A 12,728-nucleotide genomic window follows, 5' to 3' on the forward strand; every position below is an offset into this window, starting at 1 on the left:
ATATATATATATATATTCACATAGAGTTAGAGTGACAGTAAGTAAATTTGGTTTATTAACCATGAACCTCAAATAATACCAGAATACAGAACAAAGTGTGTGTGGTGGGGGGGAACTAAATTTTCTTGGTTATTGTGATTAAATAGTACAATATTCTCTTAGAAGAGTCACATCGAAGTGTTTTAAGAGTGTACAGCATCATGACTGCTGTTTCCGTACAATTCATACACACAAAACATCTACACTAAAAGAGAAAGATGCAAATTGACAGTACCTTCGGGACACCCACCAACCAATCTGGAGTGGGTATGCAAATTAACCCAACAAAGATGGCGGGTTAATTTGCATACACAGGCGCAGAGTGGCTGAGGTTGGGATGGGATGCAGGCATTCCGCACCGCCCCAGCTGCTCCAGGCCTCTGGGCAGTGTGAGAAGGTGGAAAGGAGGCTCTGGGCCAGAGCAAAGGCAGAAAGGTGGCTCCGGGCCAGAGCGAAGGCGGTGTGCTAACATGGGGTCTGAGATTATGAGATAAAAGAAGCCTCATCACCTAGCATCTCACCAAAGGTTTTGAACCCAAGTATGATCCAGCCTCTGGATCCAGCTTCCAAACTACAGGGAATACAGAGGAACACAGAGGTGACAGCACAGGCAATCACAAGATCCAGACTACAGGACAAGGGGTCCAGGTTCTGCAACCAATCAATGTTAAGGGAAAGAAAAGGAGGGCAGGGAAACCAATAGATTAAAAATGACTTGAGGCACAGATCAAATCATTTTCACAAGGGAGGGCACTAGAAGATCTATACTTGCACACTTGAATGATCCACTAGAAAGAAATGAAAGAAACACAAGGAAATAATTGTTATAAAAGAATAGTGGTTACTTTTGGGGCGGGAACCAGCTGTGTTTGGATATTCACACAAGGAGGATACTCATCTTGGAATAATTCACTAAGCTATACTTTTGTTTTGCATAATTTTCTTATCTGGTTGAATTTTATGATAAAAGTTAGAAAAAAGGTGGGGACAGTTATTCATACCTCAAAATATCATCTCACTGCATCGTCTTTATTGGTCCAATCCCACATGAAACATTTGACAGATTTCAGGATTTATTCTCTAAAAAACCCAAGCAAACCTTATAGCCCTCTTTTTCAAGCATAAAGGAAGAGATATACATAGGTATATCCATATATATATATGGGTGTCCATATAAGAAAGATGCAAATTGACAGTACCTTCGGGACACCCACCAACCAATCTGGAGTGGGTATGCAAATTAACCCAACAAAGATGGCGGGTTAATTTGCATACACAGGCGCAGAGTGGCAGAGGGTGGGATGGGATGCAGGCATTCCGCACCGCCCCAGCTGCTCCAGGCCTCTGGGCAGCATGGAAAGGCGGGAAGGCGGCTCCGGCCAGAGCGAAGGTGGTGCCGGCAGCCAGGGGAAGGAAGGCCCATTCTTGCACGAATCTTCGTGCATCAGGCCTCTAGTATATAGATAAAACAGCAAAGATGCCAAATGTTAGCAATTACTGACTTACTGGTAGATGTGGTATTCTCTGTATTATTCTTTTTATGTTTGAAATATTTAATAAAAATTAAGTTTATCTAATAATACATATTAGATAAAAACCTCTCTCTGCGTCTCTCACACACACACAATTATATTTCAATGCACACCAAGAGAAAAGCTAACCTTGCAAAGACTAGCACTACCAAGTGTCAGTGAAGATGCGAAGCACTGAGATCTCTCATACATAGCTGGTGGGAGCACAAATCAACAGAATCACTTCAGCATCATCTAGTAAAGCTGAAGGAACATATCCCATGACCCAGCAATTCTAATCCAAAGTATCTACCTTACTTAAATGTTTGTACTTGAGTATAGTGAGACATGGATGAGCATGCCCAGAGCAGATGTATTCCACAAATTAAAATCCCCAAATTAATAATAATTAAATTCCACAATTAAGTGCATTTGTAAAAACATGCTGATTACTCATACAAGAATACAACAATACAATGAATTAATTACAGCTGTGTGCAACATGAATGCCTCTCAGAAACATTAGTTTGGTAAAAGTAGCCAGAACCATCCCCCTCCCCCGCCAAAAAAAAAAAAAAAGAAATACACTGTATGGATCCATTTCCATAAATTTCAAAAACAGATAAAATCAAGTAACAGTGTCCATGGATGTATACTTATGTAGTAAAATTTTAAAGAAAAGTAAAAAGTGTGTGTGGTATGTAAGAACATGGGTCCCTTCCCAAGCTCCAGCTCCCCCTCCTACCCTATGGGAATATAATGAAGGCCATCTGAAGGGTACTGTGCGACCCTGGGTGCCGGGCCAGCTCCTTGGTCAAGGAACAGTAAAAAAACAAAACAAAAAAAACCTGTTCCTGGATGTGAGCCCAGATTGTAAACAGTGGACATGTTCATCTCACACAGCTTTGTGTGTGAGTACATCCAGCCTGCTTGCACGATCTATCACCGTTTGCTTTGTTTCTGTACTCTATATAATCCTGTTTTGCCAGAGCCTGTGTTGTGGAGACTTCACCAGCATGCCTCCCCAAGGCTAAGACCTAATAAATTCATGCCTTTCACAGCCAGTCTTCCAGGTTATTTCTTTGGAATCAGCAAGCAATATGCTGAGGCCTGCTCAGACCTCAGCTCTTTCCATAACAAAGTGACTCGCCATAAAGTGCTCGCAGTAATTACCTTTGAAAAGGGGCACTACAGTTGAGAAGTGATACGCAGGAGGTCTTCAGAGGCTAGCAGTGTTTTATTCCTTAACCTGGTAAGGGGTTTACTTTATATAAAAAAATTAAACTGTACCGTTATGCTCAGTATACTTTTCTAATTGTTGCCTTGCGGGTAGAATAACTGGCTCAGGGGCACACATGAAATAACAGATCGGGACCTCAGTCCAGGTCAGATGCATCATCCCATGCTCCTAGAACAGTGGTTCTCCACCTTCCTAATGCCGCGACCCTTTAATACAGTTCCTCATGTTGTAGTGACCTCCAACCATAAAATTATTTTCGTTGCTACTTCATAACTGCAATTTTGCTACTGTTATGAATCGTAATGTAAATATCTGATATGCAGGATGTATTTTCATTGTTACAAATTGAGCATAATTAAAGCATAGTGATCAATCACAAAAACAATATGTAATTATATATGTGTTTTCTGATGGTCTTAGGCGACCCCTGTGAAAGGGTCGTTCGACCCCCAAAGGGGTCGCGACCCACAGGTTGAGAACCGTTGTCCTAGAAGGAAAGTTTCTCTCCTGTTTCTGCTCACTTGGAGCTTTTCCTTAAATTTTTTCACTCATTAATAAGACATTTCATTCAGCTGTGAGTAATAAAAACTAATGGAATAAGATGAGGTTTTCATTTGCTCTCATCCAACAATAAATCTCTCAGTTAAGTCATTGCTGGTGTTGGATTTGGGATTGAAGGGGGAGAGGGAGTGCAGAAAAGGGGCACCAGACCTCTGTGATGGTCTAGCCCTTCTCCTCATGGCCCCAAACTGGGCCAGTATTAGGACATGTGGCACCTTTGTGAAAAATATTAAAAAGGTGCCATTCTTGCAGTTGAAGTAAACAGGACTCATCCCACCTCTGGGTGAACAATTTACTGAAGGACATGCCCACCAACAAAATCAGGGTCTTACAGCTGTCTCCACCATACTCGCCTGTGAGTCTGGACATCTCAAGTGAACCTCATCACATAGTACTAAAATATAAAGCTGAGGATCTGAGTTCTAATGTAAAAATGACCACCACCCAGCCGGAACCGGTTTGGCTCAGTCGATAGAGCGTCGGCCTGCGGACTGAAGGGTCCCGGGTTCGATTCTGGTCAAGGGCATGTACCTGGGTTGCGGGCACATCCCCAGTGGGAGATGTGCAGGAGGCAGCTGATCGATGTATCTCTCTCATCGATGTTTCTAACTCTCTATCTCTCTCCCTTCCTCTCTGTAAAAAATCAATAAAAAATATTTAAAAAAAAATAACCACCACCCAAACCTACACCGATTGCTAAATATTAGTTAGAGGTCCATCTAATGGCAAAACCTAGGCAATGCATCCCATGGGCTCAGAGAGTTCACTCCCATTGCAACTATCCTTGCAGAGGCTGGAACGGAGCTGTCACAGGTTCAGTCATGGCAGTGCCCCTAAGCTCTGCAGCCCCAGGCTACAAAAATGGTAGTTTTACTGTGGTATCCGCTTTCATGCTTTGGTCAGTTTGCTTTCAGAGCCAAGAAAATTCACTTGGACCCACATTCACTTCCCTCATCCACAGGAAAAAAATCAGGAGGAGAGTAGTTTTCATTGCATACAAGTAAAGATGGGGCTGAGTGGGGGAAGAGAGAGCATAAAGCAGGCTAGCGTTTGAATCAGTGTTCATACTTACAACTCACAGCAACCAAAGCCATAACAGTAAGGGAGATGCACAACAGGCACAGCAACTACATTTATAAAGTATGAATCAAACCACTACATTTATAACTGCCAGATTATTGTCTGCCTACACAATTGGTAAACTTGGGGAAGTGCAGTTTTTTCTCTCCTAGATCCACATCAATCCTTAAAAAGGACTTCAGAGAAGCCCTATGTCCACCCTCGGTGATTAGATTTTACCCTATTTCAGCGGTTCTCAAACTGTGGGTCGAGACCCCTTTGGCGGCTGAACGACCCTTTCACAGGGGTCGCCTAAGACCATCCTGCATATCAGATATTTACATTACAATTCATAACAGTAGCAACATTACAGTTATGAAGTAGCAACGAAAATAATTTTATGGTTAGGTCACAACATGAGGAACTGTATTAAAGGGCCAGAAGGTTGAGAACCACTGCCCTACTTTCAAGCTAATAAGTTAGCCTATTGCTGTTTTTCACATGCTGCCAGAAGACAAGGGGTGGGTCAGAAACAAGAGACTTCATCAGCATCTCTGCACTGGTCCTTCTCACCCCAGAGTCTCATGGGAGCAGCCAGGTGGCATAACCCAGAGGGATGCCACACAGGCAAGGTGTGTGCATGACAGCAATGAACCCCAGTTTGGGGAATCCGCTGCTTTTATAGCAAGCCTGCTCTTTGTCCGGGTGCAAAAACAATCCTGAGAAATGGCTAAGATCATAGAACCGTGGGATCTTGCATTCTTGGCACACACCACAGGACATGAGAGCCCAAGGAGCCCAGGAGGACTCTCTCTTCCAAGTGACCACCTATGTTGTGACAGGATAGTAGAAGCTACAAAAGTTCCTGGGCAAATGGAATAGGGAAACTGAGGCAAGGAAACTAAACAAGGCTAAACAGTTTGGGCAGCTTGCAACCAGCTTGCAGCAAGACCTTATTTTCCAACCAAAGACACTTGAGAGCAAATGATTACTACCTCTCCTCCGAAACCAGAGGATACATTGCTTAAATCAGCCTGGAACCGCCACGGCAGGAGAGGGAAAAGAGGAACTTTTATCTCACTCACTGGACAAAGAAGTCAGCAGTCTTGGGACTTGCCAAATGTTCTCTTAAATTCTAGGAAAAGCCATGACAAAGTAAAAGGGAGGACCTTGAAATCTAGTCTGTGCCCAACATATCCAGCAGAGGAACCTTGAACCTTATAGGAAGGAGGGTAACACACCTCTTGAACCCCCCTGGGCAACGCTGAGTGCCCCCTGTGCTTTGTGCCAGGTGGATTTTGATAGATTTACCTGCCTTACTTCTTTAATAAATTTGCTTGCTTTGCCTCCTTAGTAAATTAGCTTGCTTCACTACAATCCTGTTGTCACTCATTTGAATTCTTTCTCAGGAGCATGGTAAGAACTGGGGAGGAGACCACCCTCTCCCTGCGATTCAGGGGGCTGTCCATAATGTTTTCTGGTGTTTCTGGTGTCCCATAACAATGTGACTGGAAAGCCAGAGCCACATGATTAACAGCCCTACTAGAATCTTGTGGAATTGAAAAATGCAATTCCCAAAAGAGGAAGTGCAGGGATAAACAAAACATACCAACAAAAGCACTCTTGACCAGCCCGAAATTAACTGGAGTTGGATATTACCCAACCAATGTACTCACATGTACGCACAGGCAAATCCTACCAGGAAATGGAGCACCCACCACTTTCTCTTTTCCTGCTCTGGCTGTCTCCAGGAAGACCCTCTGCCCAGTTCTTGGCTCCTGCTGAGCTGTGGAAATGTGTCTCCTGAGGCCACAGAGGAGCAGCTGCTTCCGATGCCCAACGCACTCGAGTCTGAGAATTTTAAACTCGAGTTTTAAAGCCACAGGTGCCTACCCAGAAAAAAGGGAACACCTACCTTTTTCTTTGTGTCAGTCCAGTGGTTCTCAACCTTGGCTGCACATGAGAATCACCTGGGAATCTTTTTAAAATCTGATTTCTGGGCCTCATCCTCCGGAAATTCTGTTTCTTTGTTACTAATGTTGTGGCTCCACCCCATAACAAAGAAACAGAATTTCCGGAGGATGAGGCCCAGAAATCAGGATTTTAAAAAGATTCCCAGGTGATTCTCGTGTGTAGCCAAGGTTGAGAACCACTGTGTTAGTCCATTATACTTGACCCAAACACTATTCTTAGTATCGAGGTTACCACGGCTTTTAAGGAGCAGATTTTGCCGTTTTACTCCTCTTTCTCAGGCACTCTCTCCTCCCTAAATTGAATGCAGATGTGTATGTGGAGGGGGTGGGGGGAGCAGGGAGGGCAGGCCCAGAGGTCCAATCCGGACAGACCTCCATGAGGACCCCACTACCCTGAGGAGTTTCTCTTCTGGGAGATTTCCTAGCCCCTTTATAAGGATCCAGGCTGGTACTACATAGCTTGTAAGAACTGCCCACACCTGAAAGGGGTGGACTTTAATTAGGGTTGAATTCAATCACCTTACTCTATATACATTTTTAGTATATCATCCCTCTTATTCTGCCTTCCTTTGTCTTCCCTTCCTCTATCAGCTCTTATTCCTTTTCTCCTTTCCTACATCTAACAGACAAACCCAAAGAGGAAGGGATAAGGGGGTTGTCAGAGTTGGGAATTATCAGGACTCATGAAAACAAGCCATTTCAGTTCCCAATTGTCATCTCAAACTCTGACTTAAAAAAAAAATCCTCCTGAGAAATTAAAACTTTCTGGCACAGATTCCCATGACCATTTGCAGATGTGCAGTGTCGTTGAGCCCTCTAGTGGCGGAGCCAAGGCCATTGGTGTTACCTGTGATGAGGAACAAACACTCCACCTGGAGGCAAAGAGCAGCAGGCTGAGGGTGGAATGGACACTGCTGATGATACTGTATAGGACACGGACTTTAGGTGACCAGTTTTATCTGTACTCACCTCCCTAGGTCTTTGTGACCAATGGATTAGGTTTCTAGGAAAGCTAGCAAAGATCAAGTACCCACAGAAGAAAGCAAGGCCAACCTTGGCCTGATTAGCACAATGAGCTATTCTCCAAACTTCAGTCTAACTCTAAAGCGGGAATGGCAAACAAGTTTTCCATTTTATTAGCAACACACAGTGACCAATACTGAATGCCTAGAGAAGGGGTCAGCCTTCTTCCATTTCTGTGAAGGGTCAGATAATAAGTATTTTAGGCTTTTGGACCATATGGTTTCTGCCACTGGAATACAAAAGCAGCCATGGACAATATATAAACAAGGTTGTGTCCCAATAAAACTTTATAAAAACAGGTGGTGGGCTGGATAAGGCCCTCAGGGCATAGATTCCATGCTCCCCCTCCCCCACACCCTCACCTACTCCTAGAGCCCATGGTATTGTAATGGAGTATGAGGATGCCTCCAGGCTCAGGAGGAGTGCTGTAATCAATAAGCCTTGCCTGCACCGGTACTGTAAAGTGGAACTATAGGTTCTAGATCAGTGGTCCACAAAGTGGGTTGTGCCTACTTCAGATTGTGTACATGATCCACTGAGACATGTGAAAAAAAAATTAGATTTTTTATGTATTTTTATCTTCTCTGTTTTCATTTTAGACTACTGATCATATCTACCCCATCATGGATCCATGAAATTTGCAGTGAGTTAATTCTTCTGTAATGTGCTAATGAGAAATCAGGTTTACAAACCTCTGAAGAGGATGTCACGACAGACGTGCCCTGGAGTGGCAGTATCTGTCCGTTGCATCTCCCTGCGGGTCTGGTGCCTTTTTAATTCCACAAAGGTACTGCATAGGGTAGCAACAGCCACAGCTACATAATGCCTCTAGTAGGAAAGAATGGAAAAGAAAGAAAATACATTAAGTACAATAGATTCAAACTCTTCTGGGAGCAGAGATATCATATAAACACCCTATACAGTGTAGGGAGACTTTCCAGAGGGAACCAGAGTTTGAGTGCTGAATCCTTAGCACAAACCTCTAAGACAGTGGTTCTCAACCTTCCTAATGCTGCGACCCTTTAACACAGTTCCTCATGTTGTGGTGACCCCCAATTTCATTGTTACAAATTGAACATAATTAAAGCATAGTGATTAATCACAAAAACAATATGTAATTATGTATGTGTTTTCCGATGGTCTTAGGCAAACCCTGTGAAAGGGTCGTTCGACCCCCAAAGGGGTCGCTACCCACAGGTTGAGAACCACTGCTCTAAGAGTAAGGGCTGAAGCTGATGGTCTACCTTCTACTCATGGAGGTAAAGGGGCACAGGAACAGAAATTCTTTCTTTCCCCATCCCGGCTGCCCTCCCTTTCACACAGAGAAGAGGAGCTGGAAGAGGCCATCAAAGCTGTCACATTAACCCACACAGAAGCAAGTGATGAAGTAAGACTCTCCTGAGACCAGAGCCAGTTGTTGTCTTGTGGCTTCCCAGTACGCATTCCCCTTTCTCCTGGTAACAGCTCCCCACTTTCCCTATGGGAAATAAGTTCTGCCCCACAGTGCAAAGTCTCTGGAATTGCCAAACAAAACACCCCGCTGTCTACTGGCTAAACAGATGGTCACACAACTCAAGCTCAGCTAGTTGTGCTCTCCCTCTCCAGAGCTCCTGTGATGGTCAAATTTATGTGTCAACTTTACTGGGACATGGGGACATGGGGACATGGGGTATCCAGATATTTGGTCAAACATTATTCTTTCTGTTGGATGAGATTAATATTTTAATTAATGGAGTAAAGCATGTTGTTCTACAAATGTGGGTGGATTTCCTCCTGAGTAGGACAGAATAGAACAAAAAGACCCTCCCTGAGTAGGAGAATTGTGCAGCTGCCTGCCTTTGGACTTCATCTGCAACATCAGCCCTTCCTGCCTGGCAGCCCTTGAACTGGAACATATGCTCTCCCTGGCTCTCCAACTCCAACCTGCAGCCCACCCTGCAGATTGGGCTTGTCAGCTCCATATTCATGTGAGCCAATTCCTTAAAACAAATCAATCTCTCTGTCTCTCTAGATAGGTAAGTAGGTAGATAGATAGATAGATAGATAGATAGATATAAGATACATATCCTATTGGTTCTGTTTTTCTCTGGAAAGCTCTAATACACTCACCCCCTGGGTTTTGATGGGTTAGTACAGACACTTAAAAATATAAGAATAGTTGAGAGCATTCATTCCAGCAGTGATGTCCTGATGAGACTGTCAGGAACCTAGCTCCTGCTACCTAAACCCCTCCAGAGATGTTGTCAGTCTTCCTAATAATATCTTCTTTTGTTTGCCACTGAAGTGGCCTGAGTGACACTAACATCCTCCCTTCAGAGACAGCTAGCTCTGCCCCTTCTCTGGGTCATCTTGGATAAGCCAGATGCCAGTCTTCCAGAAGGAGGGAGTGAAATGATCCTACGTAATTCTTGAGAGCTACTTCTTATGACTGCCCTAAGAAAAAACACCTGCGGTCCCACCAGTAGTCTTGTCTAATGTATTCACTTCAGGAGAATGAAGCAGGATCACCTGCATCAAAACAGCTTCTCACCTAGACAGCCTCCAAACCATCTTTTCTCTTCTCCTGCTTAAAACCTGAGAAGATACATTACAATGAGCACTACATTGCTTTTGCCTCATTATGACTTGTTTAAAGTTTAATATTCATCACCAGAAGCCTTTTTAATGCCCTTCCCCCAAGGCCACAGGATTTATTCTGGGATTAGATAGGACACAAGATGAAAGAAGCTGATGAGTAGTCAGACAGGGTTTCTCATCAGGTAGCACCAGTTATTTAACACAACTGAAACTCTATCTTGCAGCAAGTAAGCATGCTATTTGCTCACCGTGGGGGTTTCAATGACTACCCACAGTTTACTTTAGCACTCCTGGCAAACTCTGGAGCCGGCTTGCATAATGCAGTGTCTAAAGAACATAATTCCAGTTGAAGAGAGCATATTTGCAGTTAAAAATAGAACTCAGTCACATAACCAATTCATACATAAATCGTGAGGCTGGGGGAGGGTCAACATTAAATAACAGTCACTGGGGTTCCTGAACACCTGTCCCAGTCATTCAGAGCCTGTGTTCTCTGGAAATTGCCAGCACACTGATGCCAGCCCTGCCTTGAAATCAAATGGTAAAAATAAACAACCTAACTGACCCAGTTAATCCAAGAAACATGAGTGTACCTTTAAGCAGACAGCAATTCAGGTGGCTTCTCCAGGCCAGGCCTCCTTGGGGATTTAGCTCTGTGTTCTAAAAGAATTAACTGTTGTAGATCCAGTGGCAGACATGCTGGGTTTATAGCTGGATTGAAAGCTGAGACTGAGTTAGGTCTCAATTCCATCCCCACTGATGCGTTTTCACTGTACATACATGTGTTATGCTCTGTACAGAATGCACCAAGGTCCCTTGCTTCTTCTAAACAGATGTGGAGTCTCATGACCCACTGCTTGGGCTTGCAAAGGACTAAGAATTACAAAAGAAAGTCCCTTAGTATGTGGTTTCCATACCAGAAAACACATTAAAACAGTAGTATAGATCTAATTGGAAAGGTTGTCCCAGATAAGAAATAGAAATTTCATGCCTGGATACATATAGAGCTAAGCTGTCAGAACTATCGATTCTGTGACATGCTACCAGAAGAAGGGATGTGAAAGTAAATAAAGGAGCTGCCTCCTATCTTAACCCTGCCCCCACCAGCCTTCCAGCCAGGCAAATTGCTTCTCCTCTCTGTGCTTCTCTTCCCCTCTTAAAAATAGGTCTGCAATGTGTTTCCCTTCCAAGCTCACCACAATGGTAGAAGGTTTAATTTGGACATTTGTGTTAGTCTTTTGTTTCTGATTCTGAAATTCTAGAGCAATAATACTTCTGTGCTTCACAATCACCTGCGAAGCTTATAAAATTATAGTACCCAGGCCAAACCCTGAGATTCTTGAGTGGTGGGTCTCAGGCAGAGATAGATTAAAAAGTGCCCAGGTGATTCTAATGTGCAACCAGGAATGAGAACCATAAGCCATGATAGGAAAGGCTTCCCCAGGAAAGTGTGGATTCTCCCACCACCTCATCCAAATCTTGAAAGGCTTTCCTTTCATGGGGTTGAATAAATTGTTTTGTTCCCAGACCTTCTCTCACCAACTTCCCCACCCCTCTGCCAGCATCAATCAGCATAGGAATGAGCTAATTTTGGAAAGGTGGCTGGGGACTTTTTATTGTTTTTAACTGAAGCAAAACCCTAAGTAGCTCTTAACTGTACTATGGCCTTTATCTCAAAGTTTATCTTTTAGAATCTACACAGTATTGGAGCATTTGTAACCAACCAGAGGTCCTTACAATCCTCAGTCTGTGCTGCCTTCATACCAGCCGGTACATGTCACCCTCTGCTGTGCCATAGGTCATTATTAGGCAGGGATGCCTTCGTGTTAAGCACCCCATCCTATATAATAAAAGGCTAATATGCAAACTGACCGAACAGCGGAACAACCGGTTACTATGATGTGCACTGACCACCAGGGGGCAGATGATCAATGCTCAATGCAGGAGCTTCCCCTTGGTGGTCAGTGAGCTCCTACAGGGGGAGCGCCACTCAGGCAGAAGCCCTGAGCTGGGCTCACAGGGAGCGGGCCTAAGCCAACAGTCAGATATCCCCCAAAGGCTCCCGGACTGCAAGAGGGCACAGGCCGGGCTGAGGACCCCCCGCACCCAAGTGCATGAATTTCGTGCACCGGGCCTCTAGTCCTCCTATAAAATGTGAATGATTCAGTGTAGAGGATCTGTAAGTCCTTTGGTGAGGGACTTAATGCCTCAGTGTGGGCTAATTAGTCCCATGTTTTACTCTACTCCTTGCTCCCCACTAAGCTCCATGCCCTTCCTAACAGATGTCTTGTTGCTTTGCTCCGTGGGTTAGTTGTGTTTCTCACTGGAATAAGTTCTGAAGGACCTATTGTTCATCCTGTAACCGCCCACAGCCTATACTTTGGTTTTTGCCCTTGAAAGCACCCTGTGTGCTTCTGCTGTTTTGAATCAGACATTTAGAAGGAGCTAGAAATCTTAAAGAGAAACCAAAGGACACAGCAAGATCATGGAGTGGACTGAAGCAAACAGGAGGCTTGCTTGTTCCAGTGACGGAGGAAGCCAAGGTTCCCCGCCTGCCACCGCCCAGCTCTCAGCTGCACTTTAAGCAACTATGTTGCAATTATAGAAGCTAAACAAACCCCAGAAACCTGCTTTCAGCCAGCCGGGCCTCAGAGCTGGAGTTGAAACAGTATTTCAATTATAGAACACAAACAAAGCCCAGAGACCTGCTTTCAGCAGACGAGGCCTCAGAGCTGGAGCCGAGCC

General features: G+C 44.2%; 1 long non-coding RNA gene across 1 annotated transcript in view; it reads right to left on the reverse strand.

Moving 5' to 3' along the window:
• Positions 1–6,089: 6,089 nt before the first annotated feature.
• LOC107184853 overlaps positions 6,090–12,728 on the reverse strand; it is a 25,552-nt gene continuing 18,913 nt past the window's right edge. Inside the window, exons 2-3 of the long non-coding RNA XR_001515752.1 lie at positions 8,099–8,234; positions 6,090–6,261 (exon numbers count right to left, since the gene is read on the reverse strand). This is a non-coding gene — a long non-coding RNA (uncharacterized LOC107184853). The remainder of the gene's footprint in view (positions 6,262–8,098; positions 8,235–12,728) is intronic.

This window comes from Myotis davidii, unplaced genomic scaffold (assembly GCF_000327345.1).
Source record: "Myotis davidii unplaced genomic scaffold, ASM32734v1 scaffold125, whole genome shotgun sequence".
Lineage (NCBI taxonomy): Eukaryota > Metazoa > Chordata > Mammalia > Chiroptera > Vespertilionidae > Myotis > Myotis davidii.